Source organism: Pantherophis guttatus, chromosome 5 (assembly GCF_059756535.1).
Source record: "Pantherophis guttatus breed Tessera chromosome 5, ASM5975653v1, whole genome shotgun sequence".
Lineage (NCBI taxonomy): Eukaryota > Metazoa > Chordata > Lepidosauria > Squamata > Colubridae > Pantherophis > Pantherophis guttatus.
The window spans coordinates 3,583,859-3,603,085 of NC_142067.1; the positions used below are offsets into that span (position 1 = coordinate 3,583,859).

General features: G+C 42.8%; 1 protein-coding gene across 4 annotated transcripts in view; it reads left to right on the forward strand.

The window, feature by feature from the left end:
* The first annotated feature begins 1,502 nt into the window (after window positions 1-1,502).
* Window positions 1,503-19,227, forward strand: part of LOC117656834 (glycerophosphodiester phosphodiesterase 2) — a 130,212-nt gene continuing 112,487 nt past the window's right edge. For 3 of the 4 annotated variants that reach the window (XM_060682737.2, XM_087895738.1, XM_060682739.2), the window contains exon 1: window positions 1,676-2,049. The gene's annotated coding sequence lies outside the window, so the exon portion shown is untranslated. Of the gene's footprint in view, window positions 2,050-19,227 lie in introns of all 4 variants that reach the window. The other variant, XM_060682738.2, reaches the window with a different exon arrangement.

The following is a 19,227-nucleotide window of genomic DNA, read 5'->3' on the forward strand; positions in this document are numbered from 1 at the left end:
CTATCTCTCCTCTTTCCTTTCATCCATCCATCTATCTATTTTTCAATCTCTCATGTCTCCATCCATCCATCCAATCTCTCATCTTATCTCTCCATCCATCTCTCTCTCATTTCTCCTTCCATCGATCTATCTCTCCTATCTTGCCTTTCATCTATCTATCTATCTTCTATCTATCTCTCAATCTCTCATCTCTCCATCCATCCAATCTCTCATCTTCTCTCTCCATCCATCCATCTCTCTCATCCATCCATCCAATCTCTCATCTTCTCTCTCCATCCATCCATCTCTCTCATCCATCCATCCAATCTCTCATCTTCTCTCCATCTATCCATCCATCTCTCACTCTCATCTCTTTCCATCGATCTATCTCTCCTATCTTTCCTTTCATCCATCCATCCATCCATCTATCTATATTCTATCTCTCAAGCTCTCATCTCTCCATCCATCCAATCTCTCATTTTATCTCTCCATCCATCCATCTCTCTTTCTCATTTCTCCTTCCACCGATCTATCTCTCCTATCTTGCCTTTCATCTATCTATCTATCTATCTATCTATCTATCTATCTATCTCTCAATCTCTCATCTCTCCATCCATCCAATCTCTCATCTTATCTCTCCATCCATCCATCTCTCTCTCATCCATCCATCCAATCTCTCATCTTCTCTCCATCTATCCATCCATCTCTCACTCTCATCTCTCTTTCCGTTGATCTATCTCTCCTATCTTTCCTTTCATCCATCTATCTATCTATCTACTATCTCTCAAGCTCTCATCTCTCCATCCATCCAATCTCTCATCTTATCTCTCCATCCATCCATTTCTCTCTCTCTCATCTCTCCTTCCATCGATCTATCCTATCTTTCCTTTCATCTATCTATCTATCTGTCTGTCTGTCTGTCTGTCTATCTATCTATCTATCTATCTATCTATCTATCTATCTATCATCTATCAATCATCTATTATCTATCATCCATTCATTATCTATCTATCTATCTATCTATCTATCTATCTATCTATCTATCTATCTTCTATCTCTCAATCTCTCATCTCTCCATCCATCCATCCATCCATCCAATCTCGTCTTATCTCTCCATCCATCCCCCCTCTCTCATCTCTCCTTCCATTCTATCTCTCCTATCTTTCTTTCATCTATCTATCATCTATCTATCTATCTATCTATCTATCTATCTATCTATCTATCTATCTATCCCTCAGTATCAATCCCTCAGTATCTACACCTATCTGTCTGTCCGTCCATCCATCCATCCCTCTCTCTCTCTCATCCATCCATCCAATCTCTCATCTTCTCTCCATCCATCCATCCATCCATCCATCTCTCTCCTCTCTCCTTCCATCCATCCACCCATCTCGTCTTATCTCTCCTTCTCTCTCTCTCTTTCCATCCCATCAATTTATCATCCCTTTCTCTCTCTTTCTATTCTCGCTCTCCCTTAACTATTTCTCCTATCCCCCTCCCCTTCCTATCTTTTTTTTTTTTTTGATATCCTCCATCCATCCATTTCTCCTCTTTCTCTCTTTCTCTTTTTTTTTACAGGTCCATCCCGCCTTCCAAGAGCCCCGGTGGTCGCGGGCAAAGCCGAGAAACCCCCCATCCCCAAGTCCCGGGCAAGGAGACCCCCCCTCCCTGCATCCCCAGCGCGCGGGGACCCTCCGGGAGAGCTGCCCGTCCTGGCTTCTCCTGCGCGGGTCCCGTCGAGCGGCGGCTCCGGGGCTGACGGAGCCGGAGCCTCGCCCGGGCGGCTGCGTCGCTTGGGCGGGTCCCTGTGGCGGGTAGCTCCGCCTCGGCTCGCCTCGCCTTCCCTTCCCTTTGCCCTGCGCGGAGCAGAAGCGGCCAGGCGCGCTGCCCACCGGCCGCCCAGCTGCGTCTCCGGAGCCCCGCCGGTCCCTGCTCTGGCTTGGCTCCTTCGCCCGCCGGGCTCTTTCCACCGCTGCCCGCCCGGCTTCCTTGCTTGGCCGGCCCGCCCAGGTTACACAAGCGGCCGGAGAGAGGACGGACGGGCGGCCGGAGTGCGGCTCCGCGCACCAGGTAAGCCTCTTTTTCCACCCCTCGGGGAAGGTCACGGGAGTTTCCAGCCACGCGGGGACGGGGAAGGGAGGAAGAAGCGGGCAGGCCTGGAAGGGGAAGGGGAGGCTCGGGGTTTTGCCAGCCCAGCCCAGCCCAGCGCCCCCTCGGGGGGTTGCCAACTGACCGCTTCCAAACCAGCCTCGGATGGCTCCTGTGCCTTGCAGCGGGAGGTAGAGCCCGGAAGGGGGTTTATTTGGGTGGGGGGGCTTGCAGGACCCCTTTTAAAAGAATCGCACCCCGGTTTTGGGGGGTCTTTTTCCAGGAGTTTTAAGTTGGCGCCCGCGGGCGCCCGCTTGCAAAAGGCGCGCGCCGCAAGGGCTTTAATTGCGAGGTTTTTTTTGGTGGGGGGGGTCAGGAAACATCTGTTCAAGGTGGGTTCAAAGAGAGAGAGGGGGGGGGCAGACAGCCCAGAGGACCTCCCTCCTTCCCTCCGCTGCAAAAGGTGGGGGGGGGGGCTTCGACTACCCATGCTTCCCGACCTGGGGACGGATGGGAGTTGTAGTCCTTGCCCTCTTGGGAAAAGTCTGCTTCGCAAGGAAATTGGGAGAGGAGGAGGAGGATGGGGGTCTCTTCCTTGGTTTTTTTTTTTTTTTTTTTGAGAGGAGGGGGCTGAAAAGAGAAAGTGAGGTTGTGTTGAGTTTTTGTGTGTGTGTGTGTGTGTGTGTTTTGTGCAATTGGCACAAACTGTTCCAACCTGCGCTGGAATTGGACTATCTGTCAAACCATGGTTTCTCTTAAGCCTGTTTGTGTGAAAACCATCCAGTCCTGGTTAGGAAACGTAATACCTGGTTCCAGGCAGAAAGTTAAAGGAAGCTGCAAAGGTGATTTTTTCTCTTTCAATGAGCCCCCCCCCTTTTTTTTCCTCCCCCCCCTCCTTTCTGGTTCTTTTAATGACAGCCTTGAGGGCCAAAATTAAATACCGCTTTGCTAGCTTGTTCCTACAAAAGTTTTCCAAGAAGGCAGGAAAACTGCCTCCTTAGTCCTTTATTTGTTTGTTTATTTGTTTGTTTTCTTCCTCCTTGTTTGGAGGAGAATTAAAAAGGTGGAATAATTTGCCGGGACTCCGAATCTGGCTTTTCATTCCAAGGTTGTGGAAAATCCCAGGAAATCATCTCTTTAAGGTCAGGATGACCGCAATGATTTTGCACAATTTCAGTGGTTGTTTTTGTTTTTTTTAACCTTGGCCGGCTTGGAAGATGTGTGGACTTCAACACCCAGAATTCCCCAGCCAGCTATGCTGGCTGGGGAATTCTGGGAGTTGAAATCCACACATCTTCCAAGCCAGCCAAGGTTGGGAAACACTTGAGAGATAAAGTCCACATTAAAACTCTTTTAAGTGACAGCACCGAGCTGATATTGGGAGAAAAAAATAAAATAAAATAAACCCTATGCACAATCAAAATTGGGTTGATTTTGGGTGAGAAAGACAGGACAGTAAAAAGAAAATAAACTTTTTTAAAAAAAGAACAATGTAAAAAGTAAAAATAAAAAAAAAGAAAAATGTAAAAGAAATCGTATTTTGGGGCAAGTGCCTTTGTGCTGTGTTGCGAAGAAAACTGCCGAGTTGTACAATTGACGTGTAAAGGGTGATTAGGATACTTGCGTGTGTAAAGGCTGTGTTTGGGCCTTGGATCTGTGGCTTATTAATAAACCATGGTTAGATAGTTGAGCCCTTTGGCTGTTGTCTTCAGCTCAGCTGCACCTAATGTTGTGGCTAACTTGGAGGGCTTAATTCAATTTGCTTCTGAATTTCAGCTGCTCCAAAATGCAAAAATCTGTATTTTTTTCCCCCCACTTCAGGTTTAAACAAAGCCAGAGGGGAAAGTCATCGGGAGTTTGTTGAAATTGTGGTTTGTGGGGTGGAGAATAATGTCTAGGTTCACGCACGCCACATTAGATAGTTTCATGATGGTTTAATAATATAATGTGCAAACTCATTTCGGATCTATTGGGCTCCAAATTATTATTTTCTTTTGTGCGAGAGAATTTTGAAACTACTTCTAGGAATTGTTCTGGGTCAAAATGACGTGTGTTTCCACGTTAAATGAGATAATATTATATTAAGAGTCCCCGTCCAGTTGCAAAAAAGGTCACTAAACACTTAATGACCTAGGATTTGCAGATCAAATGAGTATCCTTGCCACCGTTGTTAAATGAATCACTGCAGTTGTTCAATGAGTCACACGGTTGTTAAGTGAATCTAGCTTCCTCATTGACTTTGCTGGTCAGAAGGTCGCAAAAGGGGTCATGTAACCCCCCCCCCCCCCGGGGACACTGTGGCCGTCATAAATAGGAGTCCATTGCTTAGCATCCAGATTTTGATCACGTGACTACAGGAATGCTGCAACAGTCGTAAGTGTGAAAAACATGGGGCTGGGTGATCCCCATGAGAAAAAAAAAACAACCCTGCACCTGTACAGGTTATCCTCGACTTACAACAGTTCATTTAGTGACCGTTCGAAGTTACAACGGCACTGTAAAATGGGACTTATGACTGTGTTTCACACTTACGACCGTTGCAGCATTCCTGTAGTCACGTGATCAAAATCTGGATGCTAAGCAACGGACTTACACACGGAAGTTTCCATCTGACTTCTGATAAATTCATGGGATTTAATAACCGTATGATTTGTTTAACGACGACGGGTGTGGTCATACGGTGGTTTACTTATGATCGCTCTGCTTAGTGATGGATGTTTTGGTCCTGATTGTGTTCGTAAGTCGAGGACTACCTGATGCCTTCTAACTGATAACTGGTATTATCAGTTAGCAAATTGCTTTAATGGAAATCCTTGTTAGAGAAGGGGAAAAAATGCTGGGGAAAAACAGAGATAAGTTATCTCCCATATTCAGGTCTTTTGACTCTCTGAAAATGTGATATCAAGATGTTAGACCGGTGCAAAAATCTTATGCCTTAAAACAGGGGTCTGCAACTTTAAACACTCAAAGAGACATTTGGACCCGTTTCCCACAGAAAAGAAAACACCGGGAGCCACAAAACCCTTCCCGTGCCTGACTATTTCTTGAGCGGCTACAAAACTAGCATATGTAGTTGAATTAAATGTTCTGTTTTCTTCTGAAACTTTTCTTTTCTTGGATTGATCCGTGGTTGGCCTACTGGGGGTTGAAAAGCTGATTAAATCACATGCTGGCAGGTGTCGCACATTGGCAGTTGTGACGCATATTTTGAGTGACAGGGAGCCGCAGCAGAGGAGTAAAAGAGCCACATACGGCTCCAGAGCCTCAGGTTGCCGACCCCTGCCTTAAAACTTTGCAGCCTAAATAAAATTCTATATATAAAGTTCATACTGATGCCAGCAGCAACCGCTCGCTCGGATAATTCGGCTGAATTGGAGATGGGCAAGTTGGTCACTCTTACTAATAATTTGCAAATAAAAGCTCCCTTATTAACTGATTGCAGGTGGAGCTCCTAAATCAGACAAAATGTGAATTTGTGGTTTTAATATTAATATTTTTTAAAATTTTATTTATATGCCGCCCTTCTCCGGAGACTCAGGGCGGCTTACAGTGTGTTAAGCAATAGCCTTCATACTTTTGTATATTTATACAAAGTCAGTTTATTGCCCCCACAAACTGGGTCCTCAATTTACCTACCTTAGAAAGGATGGAAGGCTGAGTCAACCTTGAGCCTTGGCGAGATTCGAACTTACTTTAACTGCAGACAGCTGGTGTTAAATTACAGTGCCTTGTCTGCAGAGCTATCCAGGAACTTCCATTCCCCCAATAGATCATCGATCACTGTTTAAGCTGAATTGACAAGTAGATCTGTTTCTGTTTTTATGATGCCACAGGACATGTTCGTTTAAACTAAAATCAATGTTTCCTTTATTATTCCTTATAAATCTCTGTATAATTTATAATACCTAGGGTACCTGGAGATGGTTCTATTGTTGAGCTGGTTGTTTTTATGGCTCTTGCAAGTTAGGGCTTCTATTTTTGGGTTTTAGGCTTTGTATTAATAATGGATTTTCACATTTTATACTTGTAGTTTTTACGTTGTGGTTTTCTCACCTTGTGCACCACTGAAGTTGCCTGCAGTTAGATGGGCAGCTAGCTAAGTCTGATTAATCATAGTAGTAATAATAATAATAAGAAGAAACAAAGGCAAAAACAAAGGTTTTATTTAATTGACCAAACTAAGTAACAATTTTAATTAGCAATTTTATGATGTTTGTGTGTGTATATTTTTCTTGACTGTACACCGCCTTGAGTCCTACAGGAGAAAGGCGGTATAGAAATATAATAAATAAATAAATAAGTAAATAAATAAAATACAAGGAAAAACAGCTGGATGACATATTAAACAGATGGAAAACCAAAGCTTTGCATAAACAGCACTTGAAAAACAGTGAAGGAAATTGTGATGACAACTTGACATGGGCATGGCTTAAGATGGGAACCATCAAGAAAGAAACTGAAGATTTAATACTCGCTGCTCAAGAACAAGCACTACAAACTAATGCCATGAAAGCGAAGATATAAAAACCGTCTCCTAGTCATTGGCCCAAAGTCACCTAGCCAGCTTTCATGCCTATGACAGGACTAGAACTCACCATCTCCTGGTGATTGGCCTAAAGTTACCCGCCGGCTTTCATGCCTGAGGTGGACTGGAACTCACCGTCTCCTAGTCATTGGCCCAAAGTCACCTAGCCACCTTCATGCCTATGGCAGGACTAGAACTCACCATTTCTTGGTGATTGGCCCAAAGTCATTCAGCCAGATTTCATGCCTGTGGTGAGACTAGACCTCTGGGTCTCCTGGTGATTGGCCCAGTCACCCAGCTGGTTTCATACTTAAGCCAGGACTAGAACTCACTGTCTCCTGGTGAAGTCCCAGTCACCCAGTTGGTTTCATGGTTAAGTCAAGACTAGAACTCACCATCTCCTGGTGATTGACACAATGTCACCTAGCTGGCTTTCATGGCTAAGGTGGTACTAGAACTCACCGTCTCCTAATTTCTAACCAGGTGCCTTAACCGCTAGACCAAACTGCCTCTCCAAATGAAATCTTATTTAATTCAACTATCTAGGCACCTGGATCTCTGAGGCCACATTTTTTCTTTTCTGCATTTCCAGCATATTCCCTACCATATGGAAGCATTCAAAGCCCTTCCTGTTTTCCGAGATATCCAGGGCTGGTCTGGCCGAGACTGATAAAGCCATCCATTCTTCCTGTTCTCTGCTGTCCTTCAGCTATTTGAATAATAATAATAATTAAAAAAGCCCTTGCTAAGCACAGCTCAGGGTCTAATAATGCAATATTCTGTATTGTTCCATTGGAATGAAAAAATTGTTCAAAAACAATAGGAAAACTCACCGGGGGTGCATGTATTTCTTTACATTTTCTCAAAGAAATGGGATTTATCCTAGAATTCATCAAGGTAGTCTTTCGTTAGCATTGAATGCCACCTTTAAAAAGCATTCGTGATATTCCTTAATTCTGATTGGAATAGAATAGAATAGAATAAATTTTATTGTCACTTTGAGGAAAGGGAGTGTTGCATTCAGGAATCAGCCGGAACTGAAGAATTAATTCATCAATCGGAATAAGAGCCGGAAGGGACCTTGGAGATCTTCTAGTCCAACCCCCTGCTCAAGCCAGAGACCTGCTTAGACCATTCTCACAAGCCAAGTCAACGGAGAAGCCAGGTTCACTTAACAACCGTGTTACTTAAGTGAACCGCTGCAGCGATTCGCTTAACCACCGCGGCAAGGAACGTTGTGAAACGGGGCAAAATTCACTTAACGAATTGTCTCGCCTAGCACTGGAAATTTGGGGCTTTGTTGTGGTCATAAGTCGAGGACTACTTGTATTGTGCGGTGCAAAAATATGAAAAAAGTCCCTAAGATTCATCAGAAATTTGGATTGTTGTTGTTTTAAAGCAGTTGTTCCCTACGACTTTATGGTGATCCAATTTGCACAGGTAAAAACTACTGAAAACAAATCTATTCTATTCTATTCTATTCTATTCTATTCTATTCTATTCATTCCACTCCACTCCACTCCATTAATTCTATTCTATTCTATTCTATTCTGTATTCTGTATTCTGTATTCTGTATTCTGTATTCTATTCCCTCTTCATTCTATTCCTATTCTCTCTCCCCAGAGTTTAAAAACAAACTGGTCTCTAAGAAAAAAAATATATAGTGGGGGGGGGGAATAAAAGCTAAATTAGCTGCTTCCAGGAATCCTGAGCAAGATTAATGAAGCCGTATCAGGTTAATTAAGAGGAATATACCGGAAAAGTACAACTGACAGCCTCTTCAATATCTTAATCCATTCCTTGCAAGGTGCAATGACAGCTGGCTGCTGAAAAAACGGGTGGGGGAATCTTCAAGCTAGTCTTAAATAGAATAGAATAGAATAACAAGAGTTGGAAGGGACCTTGGAGGTCTTCTAGTCCAACCCCTTGCTTAGGCAGGATACCCTACACCACTTCGGACAACTGGTTATCCAGTCTCTTCTGTGGTTATCTGTAGCATACAGGGAGTCCTTGGCTTACGACCATTCATTTTTAAAGACCGCTTGAAGCTACCGCGGTGCTGAAAGAAAGCGATTGACGACGGATCCTCACACTTACGACCATCGCGGTGTCCCCATGATCACGGTGTGGGTGCTTGGCAACCGGCGTGCATCCTCGACATAATGGCCACAATATGAGCCCAAAATATCCATGGCTAAGATAGCGGTTAAGTGAACGTTGCCCCATTTTACGACCTTCCTGGCTGCAGTTGTTAAATGAATCACCTGCGTTGTTAAGGCAGGAACACGGTCGTTAAGCGAATCCGGCTTCCCCATTGACTTTGCTCGTCAGAAGAGGGATCATTGCAACCGTCATAAGTACATGCCAGTTTGCCAAAGCCTCTGAATTTTGATCGCGTAACCACGGGGTTGTAAGTGTGAAAAACGGTCATAAGTCTCTTTTTTTCGGTGTCGTAACTTCGAAAAGGTCACTAAGCGAACAGTTGTAAATCGAGGACTTCCTGAATTTAGGAGGCTTTTATTCCCCAGATCCACGCTCTCCGGGCGTAAATTCCCACGCTGTGCGATGCTCCCCAATTTTGTCAGAAAATCTATCCTCCTCCTCCTCCTCCTCCTTTCCTACATCCTGGTATAGACAATTGGCCTCTTTCTCCAAGAAAAAAATTGCCTTTCGGATTTGAAGTGCTTCTATTTTCAGGGGAATTCTGGGAGTTGAAGTTCACCTTGCTGGCTAGGGAATTCTGGGAGTTGAAGTCCATCCATGGCTGGCTGAGGAATTCTGGGAGTTGAAGTCCACCCATAGCTGGCTAGGGAATTCTGGGAGTTGAAGTCCTTCCATGCTTTCCGGGGAATTCTGGGAGTTGATACATCCATGGGGACAATTGTTAAGTCTGGGGTGTTCTTTGGCACAACCTTGTCTGTTTGACTTCTAAAGTCTCAGAGCCATTTGAGCTTCTGTTTAATATTAATAATAATATTTGGTAAAACATTGCGTAACTAGGACCAGGCAAAAGGCAGCAAAACTTTACGAACCTCAAGTCCCATTCTATTCACCAGTCTTGTCCATTGTCCGTTTTTAATTGCGCAATTGTTGAAAACCACACACCTTGAGCGTAAGTAACTCTGTGACTAATTTTCCAAACAGAAACTCAAATAATCTATTATTGTGTAAGGTAGGGGACAGAATTTTGTCTTTTTTTCCTTCTTCTTCTTGGCAGATTTCAATAATAAACCTGTTCACCAAGGCCTTTGGCCTTTAAATTTCACCACAGTTTGATTACAGGGTATAACTTACAACAGTTCGTTGAGAGACCAAAGTTACGACGGCACTGAAAAAAGAAAGTTGGCTATTTCAGGACCTCTTGAATTAAAATGGACATTCTTACATGACACTGCTTAGTGTAATAATACAGAAATATCAAGATGTTATTCATGTCACTATTCAAAGCAATATTTGGAACTCTGGTGTTCTTTCCTTTCATTGTTGGACTGGGAAATATATATATATATATATATATATATATATATATATATATATATATATATATATATATATATATATATATATTTATACAGCTATTAGTTTTAAAAAAGATTTCTGAATTTGTTAGTCTAAGCACCTTGACATTTTTGTAATATAATCTTTTAAAGGAAACTATTTTGTTTTCTTAGCTCTCTGTAAGACAAACGTTACTAAATACAGTACTGTGAAATCAGTTTCTAAATCATTAAATACTAGCAATTTAAAAAAAAGAAAAAGAAAAAAAAAGAAAAAAGTGACTTTTTTCCCCCCTCAAAAAAAAGTTTTTATTTTTATTTCTCATAAACACATTTACATGTACAGTTATTTAACCCATCATTTTTCATTCAGCTTATCTTTTAACTTTCATTTTTACTTCTGCGGGGCTGCTCTTTTACCATTTACCTCTATCCCAACTTTTCTTCTCCTCCTCCCCTTCTCTTCCTTCCTCTTTCTCCTCTTTTTTTTTTTTTGGAAAAAAAAAGTGACTTTTCATACTTGGCAACCATTGCAACAGCCTCATGTTATTTATTAATTCAATTTACTAATTCAATTTGTATGCCGCCCCTCCCCGAAGACTCAGGGCGGCTGTGAACAAAATTCTGACGCTTGGCAACTGACTCATATTTATGACGGGTCCCGGGATCGTACGATCCCCCTTTGGCGATCTTCTGACAAGCAGTGGGGAAGCCAGATTCCCTTAACAACCGTGTTACTAATTTAACAACCGCAGTGACTCGCTTAACAACTGCGGCAAGAAAGGTCGTAAAATGGGACAAAATTCCCTGAAGGGATGTCTCATTCAGCAACCGAAATATTGGGCTCCATTGTGGCCGTAAGTCGAGGATTTCCTGTAACCCTTAAAAGGAAGCTGCGCACGTCTTTTGTTATGGAAAACCTTGCTCTCCGATTGACGGAAAATTGTTTTTTGACGTCGTCTGGATTTCTGATCCAAAAATGTGGGTTTTTCAAACGGAAAAGGGGGACGTGTGGGGCTGACTTTCCCGGCCGTGCACTGCCATGTGGGTTAGATCCGGATTAGACCACGTGTCTGGAAGCTGGGATCTCCTCTCGGTGACCCTCGTCTCTGTAGCCTTGCGAGATCTTTGACCTTGTGTTGCTAACAAATCCCCTTGCAATTTTGTGATGTCTGGTTTTGGTGCGGTTCTCTCCCAAATAACAAAAACAAATAAAATCCATGATTAAGAGGGAGAAGGTTGTTTAAGGTTACAGAGCTTATTTTTACAATGCATTACCTCCTATTTTAATCATTGATTACGATGAAAGATTGCAGGAACATGGGTGTGTCGAGTCTAACGAAGGGAAGGACTAAGGGAGATCGCCGTCTTCCAATATTTGAGGGGCTGCCCCCCAAGGAAGAGTTGGGGGTCAACCTATTCTCCAAAGCAGCTGAAGGCAGGGCAGAAAAAAGAAAAAACAATGGGTGGAAATTAATCAAGGAGAGAAACAAGCTGGAATGAAGGAGGAATTTCCTAAGAGTGAGGACAATTAACCAGTGGAACAGCTTGCCACCGGACATTGTGGGTGTTTCATCACCAGAGGTTCTTAAGGAGAGATTGGACAGCCATTTTGTCTGAAATGATATATGGCTAACCTTTTTGCCATCGCGTGCCGGGAGCGTGGGCGGGATCACACGCGCGTGTGCCCACACTCATAATTCAATGCGCCCCCCGGCGCATGCATGCGTGACCCCCTCATGTGACTCCCGCTTTTGGCACGTGATAGCATGGTGGGCTCAGTAGGCCCGTTTTTCGCCCTCCCCAGGCTCCAGAGGCTTTCTTGGAGCCTGGGGAGGGCGAAAACGACTTTCCCCACCTCCCTGGAGGCCCTCCAAGACCGGAAACGGCCCGTTTCCTGACTTCCGGTGGGACCGGAAGGCCCATTTTCAACCCTCCCCAGGCTCCAGAGGCTTTCTAGGAGCCTGGGGAGGGCGAAAACGGCCTCCCCACCCCCCCGGGAGTCCCTCCGGAGGCAGGAAACGGCCTGGTTCCTGACTTCTGGTGGGCCTGGAAGGCCGAGCTGAGCTAGGGCAACGCTCATGTGCCCACAGATATGGCTCCGCGCATAGGTTCGCCATAACGGATATAGGGTTTCCTGAGCAGGGGGTTGGACTAGAAGACCTCCAAGGTCCCTTCCAACTCTGTTATTCTTTTATTCTGTATTCTATTCTGTTTTGTGCAGAGATTTGGACTCGGGGGCGGGGGGATCTGTAAATATCCTTGATAAAATCAGCTCAAGCCTGCCCTTATACTTATGGTATATCAGTTCAAGCTTGGACTCATACTTACGACAGTCGTCGTGATCCCCTTTTGCGACCTTCTGACAAGCAAACTCAACAGGGAACCCAGATTCACTTTACGACCAGCTTAACATCTGCCATGATTCACTTAGCAACGGTGGCAAGGAAGGTGGTAAAACGGGACAGAGCTTGCTTAACAAATGTCTCCTTGAACAGAAATTTCGGGCTCATTCGTGGTCGTAAATCGAGGACTACCTGTATAACTTTTGCTCTGGGCCTTTTTTTCCCCTTCTTCTTCTTCTCCTTCTCCTGTGTTTTTCTCGGCCTTTGCAGGATTTGTGCTTAGCTGGTCTTTCCACAAGAGTTCCAAAGAAATAACGTGTCATTTATTTCTGGTTTTTGGAAGCCTGCAAGAAAACTGACATTGCCAAATGTTGAGTTCTCCCGAAAAGAGAACTAAGCAAACATTTTTTTTTTCTCAATGGGGTAGATGCTGGGAAGTTGTGTTATTTCTGGATAAAAGTCACTTTTTCCTTTCCTTTCCCTACCTTTTTACCCAAGTGGAAAACTTGCAATCTGGACGCAGCAGCTTTAAATATAAGGCGCATTCCCAGCGTGAGAAGCCCAATTGTTGGGCGGGGAAATACGCTAATTTTGTAAACTGCTTCATCAGAACAGAATAACAAGAGTTGGGAGGGACCGTGGAGGTCTTCTAGTCCAACCCCTTGCTGAAGCAGAAGACTTATACGATTCCAGACAAATGGCTGTCTTCTTAAAAATCTCCAATGATGGAGCATCCACAACTTCTGGTGGCGAGCTGTTCCACTGGTTAATTGTTCTCAATGTCAGGAAATAGCTCCTTAGTTCCAGGTTGCTTCTCTCCTTGATGAGTTTGGATGGGGAGACACCAGGTGATCCATTGTTCCTTGTCCTGCCTTCAGGTGGTTTGGAGAATAGGATGACCTCCCCTCTTCTTCGCACTATGGAATGGTATATAAGTCTAACTAATATGTATTAATATTATATATTAATTAATAATAATATATAATATTGCTGTCCCAAGGTGCTTTTTTTCAGAGGCGACTGGACTTTCTTATTTTTTTTTCTTTGAAGACATTTCGCTTCTCCTCCGAGAAGCTTCTTCAGTTCTGACTGGATGGTGGGGAATGGAAGGATTGATGCTCCTTGCAGACAGCTGGGTCATTTGCATCCTTTTAGAGGGTCCTTGAAGCACTTGGAGATTTATCTTAAAATTCTACACCTGACTACAATAAGGACACAGATAAGCCTCCAAGTGGCCTCAACGACTCCCTAAAAGGATGCAAATGACCAGCTGTCTGCAAGGAGTATCAATCCTTCTATTCCCCACCATCCAGTCAGAACTGATGAAGCTTCTCGGAGGAGAAGCGAAACGTCTTCAAAGAAAAAAACCAAGGACGTCCAGTCGCCTCCTGAAAAAAGCACCTTTGGGACAACCTGGATGTCTGAAAATCTCTACAGACTTTAAGTTCTATTGCTGTTTCTGAAACTGTTGAATGACAGAAGGTGGAATTGAGGGTATGTCTCTTTAAGAGGGATCATAGCTGGCCTGGCCTAATCTTTTCCCTTTTTTCCCTTTTTAGAATGTAAATTTTAATCTGTTTTAAATTATTGGGGTGTTTTAAATCTGTCTTGGGCCAAATTGTTTAATTCGGTTTTACTTTGCTTTTAAATTTTGTATTTATGTGTTTTTATCTTGTGGCTGTTCACTGCCCTGAGTCCTTCGGGAGTAGGGCGGTATATAAATCAAATAAAATGAAAAAAAAAATTGAAATGAAATGAAAAGACGCCCAGTCTTATAAAGTTAATAATCTAGCACAAAGTTCTCCAAACTTGGCAACTTTTAAGACTCACTTTTAGATGTTTGGACTTCAACTCCCAGAATCCCCCAGCCAGCCATGATAATTGAAGAAGTCGATCCATGCTGGCTGAGGAATTCTGGGAGTTGAAGTCCACTCAGACTGGCTGAGGAATTCTGGGAGTTGAAGTCCATGCCTTCAAGTAGGCAAGGTTGAGAAACATTGGTCTAGCCAATGGTGGCTTAGTCAGTAAATCATGGCTTAGAATGCATCTGAAAATACTCAAGGTTGAGAAACACTGGATGGGGGGACACCAGGTGATCCTAGCCTTATAAATGTAGCAAGGTGAAGAGTTCTGGATGCCAGGACAAGTGGCATAGGATGCTGAACTCATCTTGGGGATATCTTTATTTTTCTCTCTTAAAATCAACCACATAATTGTAGCAGTAGCACCAGGGAGCATTGGCAAACCACAGGGTTTAAAAAGCTGCATTTTTTTTTAGCAATCTTGAAAAGGGATTTAATGCATCTCTATTCTACCAAGACTCCACAATCTCTGTTTCCCTCTTCATAGATATAAGGGGGAAAAAAATCCAAATTCACATGATAGAGTTCAAGTTCCGTTTGAAGCAGGTTTCACTTATTTAATTAAAAATAAAAATCTATCTCTTCCCTCTGCCTGCAGCCCAGCAGGGAAGAAATAGAATTTTTTAAAATTAGATTACTGAAATGTATTAACATTAAAAAAAATATTTTAGAAAACTGATTACATTATTAGAACAGGAGCAGATGTATTGTTTCCTTGCAGGGTTTTTTTTAGTCAATATTTATTAAATCAATGTTGAGTACAATAATTTCATTTTTTTTTTGAAGAAGCTTTCATCTCGTAGTATTCTTTATTAAAGGCTGGGAAATGATAGTTGTTGGCTCAGATGAATGTGATGAAATAGCCACCGAAGGCCCTTTTAAGAAGAAACATCAAGTTTTTCTGGCTGTGCCGATAGTGAGGGATTATGTTATCTTTTTAAAGCCAGGCAACGGAATTTAATGGAATTGATTTTTAGACATTTTGCAAGACCCAGTCGCTGAGCGCTTAAGCTTCCGGCTCTTTATTAAAATTTTATGCATGAATGCAAGGAAAATTAGAGATTTAAGTAGGACTTGGACCGATTCCCTGGGTTTGTTATTTGAAATACATGTAGTCCTCGACTTACGACCACAACTGATCCCAAAATTTCTCTCGCTAAGCGAGACAACTGTTAAGTGAATTTTGCCCCATTTTACGACTTTTCTTGCCACAGTTGTTAAGTGAATCCCTGCAATTGATAAGTTAGTAACTTGGTTGTTAAGCGCATGAGGCTTCCCCGTTGATTTTCCTTGTGAGGAGGTCGCCAAAGGGACGCCTCAACCGTCATAAGTATGAATCAGTTGCCAAGTACCCAAATTTTGATCGTGTGACCAAGGGGAATGCTGCAATGGTCGTAAGTGTGAAAAACGGTCACTAAACAAATGATTGTAAGTCGAGAACTGCCTGTATAGCATTTATGTCTCTCAGTGGGTTTTGGGCACTGTAAGAGGCCTTGAGGATTTACTGCATCTGAATTTGGGAATTACACTAAATCGGGAGTCTCCAATCTTGGCAACTTTAAGACTTGTGGACTTTAACTCCCAGAATTCCTCCTTACCAGCATGGGAATTCTGGGAGTTGAAGTCCATGTATGCTGACTGGGGAATTCTAGGAGTTGAAGTCCATCCACACTGACTGGGGAATTCTGGGAATTGAAGTCCATGTATGCTGATTAGGAAATTCTGGGAGTTGAAGTCCATGTATGCTGACTGGGGAATTCTGGGAGTTGAAGTCCATGTATGCTGATTAGGGAATTCTGGGAGTTAAAATCCATCCACACTGACTGGGGAATTCTGGGAGTTGAAGTCCATGTATGCTGATTAGGGAATTCTGGGAGTTAAAATCCATCCACACTGACTGGGGAATTCTGGGAGTTGAAGTCCATGTATGCTGATTAGGGAATTCTGGGAGTTGAAGGCCACCAACAGTGATTAGGGAATTCTGGGAGTTGAAGTCCATGTATGCTGACTGGGGAATTCTGGGAGTTGAAGTCCATCCACACTGACTGGGGAATTCTGGGAGTTGAAGTCCATCCACACTGACTGGGGAATTCTGGGAGTTGAAGTCCATCCACACTGACTGGGGAATTCTGGGAGTTGAAGTCCATGTATGCTGATTAGGGAACTCTGGGAGTTGAAGTCCATCCACACTGACTGGGGAATTCTGGGAGTTGAAGTCCATGTATGCTGATTAGGGAATTCTGGGAGTTGAAGGCCACCAACAGTGATTAGGGAATTCTGGGAGTTGAAGTCCATGTATGCTGACTGGGGAATTCTGGGAGTTGAAGTCCATCCACACTGACTGGGGAATTCTGGGAGTTGAAGTCCATGTATGCTGATTAGGGAATTCTGGGAGTTGAAGGCCACCAACAGTGATTAGGGAATTCTGGGAGTTGAAGTCCATGTATGCTGACTGGGGAATTCTGGGAGTTGAAGTCCATCCACACTGACTGGGGAATTCTGGGAGTTGAAGTCCATCCACACTGACTGGGGAATTCTGGGAGTTGAAGTCCATCCACACTGACTGGGGAATTCTGGGAGTTGAAGTCCATGTATGCTGATTAGGGAACTCTGGGAGTTGAAGTCCACAAGTCTTAAAAGTTGCCAAGATTGGAGACCCCTGCACTAAATCATCTACCTGTTGGCTCAGTGCATTTCAGAGGCACTTTCTTTTACTAAGACCTCAGGAAAAATAAGAATTAAGCACAGAAGCCGAGGTTTGCCTCCCTTCTCTGCTAAGGCCTGGATAAGCTCAAGGGCCTGTCAAAGACTGCCAAGCTCTCCTGCCAGGTAGGCGTGTGCCAGGTGTAAAATACCTCTGCAAAATGCCTGAGCTGTAGGTCTCCAGATGCTGGTTTAATTATGGGGTGGATGCTTGCTTTCCGTGGCTGGAAAAGGGGCAAGGAGATAATTACAGGTCAGGCTAACTTTAATTCCCTCTGTTCAATCCTGGCCGGATTCTGGGAATATTTTAACTATTCCTAGTCTGAGACTTCAGAAAAAAAAAGTCACTACAACAAGCTTAGATTTTTTTTTTTTAAATTTCTTTACTAAGTTTGTCTCCTGTTTGTCACTGTTGTAGAAATGGCTGGTATTTGTGTTACTTTAAATACAGCTAGTCCTCGACTTACAACACTTCGCTTAGTGACCGTTCCAAGTTGCAATGGCACCAAAAAGAGTGACTTTAGAACCGTTTTTCCACACTTAACAAAAACGACAGCAATCCCATGGGATCAGAATTCAGACGCTTGGCGACTGGTTCCATATTTATGACGGTCGCTGTGTGCTGGGGTCACGTGATCCCCTTTTGCGACCTTGCAAAAGTCGGGGGGGGGGAAGCCGGATTCGCTTAACAACCGTGTTATTCACTCAACAACCGCAAGAAAGGTTCGTAAAATGGGACAGAATTCATTTAACAAGTGTTCTGATGCTTAGCATCAGAAAATTTGGGCTCGATTGTGGTCGTACGTTGAGGACTTACCTGTATTAATATTGGTGCTTAGTAATTAATTAGGTCTTAAGTCTCAATCAGTATTATTATTAATAGTAATTAATTAATAGTAATTATTAATACTATTATATAAGTTTGTGATTTTTAATTTTTGGGCCAAATTTATATATATTTTAATTGTTTTTTTAATATTTGTATTTCATGTTCTTAATTCTGGCTGTACACTGCCCTGAGTCCTCAGGGAGAAGGGCGGTATATAAATTGGAAATAAAATAAAAAATAAATAAATAGTAGTATTAAGTTAGTGAAGTCAAACTTTAGGCCGTTTAGAAAAAACTTGGAGGTCAATCTCTTTTATTTCTTTCGGAGTTTGATCTACACCTCTCTTTCCCCTTTCTTTCTCCTTCCCCTGTTCTTTTGCTGTTCTATTGAGTCATTGTCATCTTATTCTTCCTCTTTAATCCTTTCTAATCCCAGGACCCATAAATTCACTTTCCTTTCTCCTGGCCACAAAAACTCCACATAAAGGCTTCCTATCTTTTAGAAAAGTTTTTTTTTCTTTTTTAAATCAAACCGCTCGGCTTTGCTGTTTTCTGCAAACTGTCAATTTTACAATTCAATTTCCTTCTGCGCGCATTTCATTATATCGCACCATAATGCAGTAGAGAGGTGTACAGTGCAGGTAGCCCTCGATTTATGACCATAACGGAACCCAAAATTTACGTTGCTAAGCGAGACATTTGTTAAGTGAATTTTGCCTGATTTTACGACCTTTCTTGCAAGCGTCGCTAAGTGAAGGTCCCTTCCCACTTTGTTATTCTGTCTTTTTCACTCGGTTTGGTCAATCTGAGTTGAGAAATGCCACTGTCCAATAGAACAAAAGGAATGGAAGGGAGCACGGAACGTCTAATCCCTTCCCACCCCAGAAATCTACTTCCATAGTTAAATCGGTTATGATACTGGGTCAGTTTACAGAATAACAGAGTTGGAAGGGTCCTTGGAGATCTTCTAGTCTAACCCCTTGGGCAGGAAAAACTATACCATTCCAGACAAGTGACTGCCCAGTCTCTTCTTAAAAACCTCCAATGATGGAGCACCCACAACTTCTGGTGGCAAGCTGTTCCGCTGGCAGGGTGGATAAAAATCAATGATTTTTTAAAAAAAATAAAAAAAAAATCAGATTTTTTTTATTTAAATCGGATTTTTTTGATGTTTATCGAATTTATTTTAATAAAAAACTTTTGGGGTAAAAATCTATCGTAAGATAGTTTTCTATTTAAGATACAGAAATAATTTAGTTTATTCAGCATGAAATGGAGCTTAGTTATGTAGCAAGAGGCTGTATATTCTGCAACACTGGGACTATCGGTGAGTCAACGGCGGGTCGAAGGAGTAGCAGAGATGACAGTTGCTCTTTAAAAATTATGATTTAAATCGAGT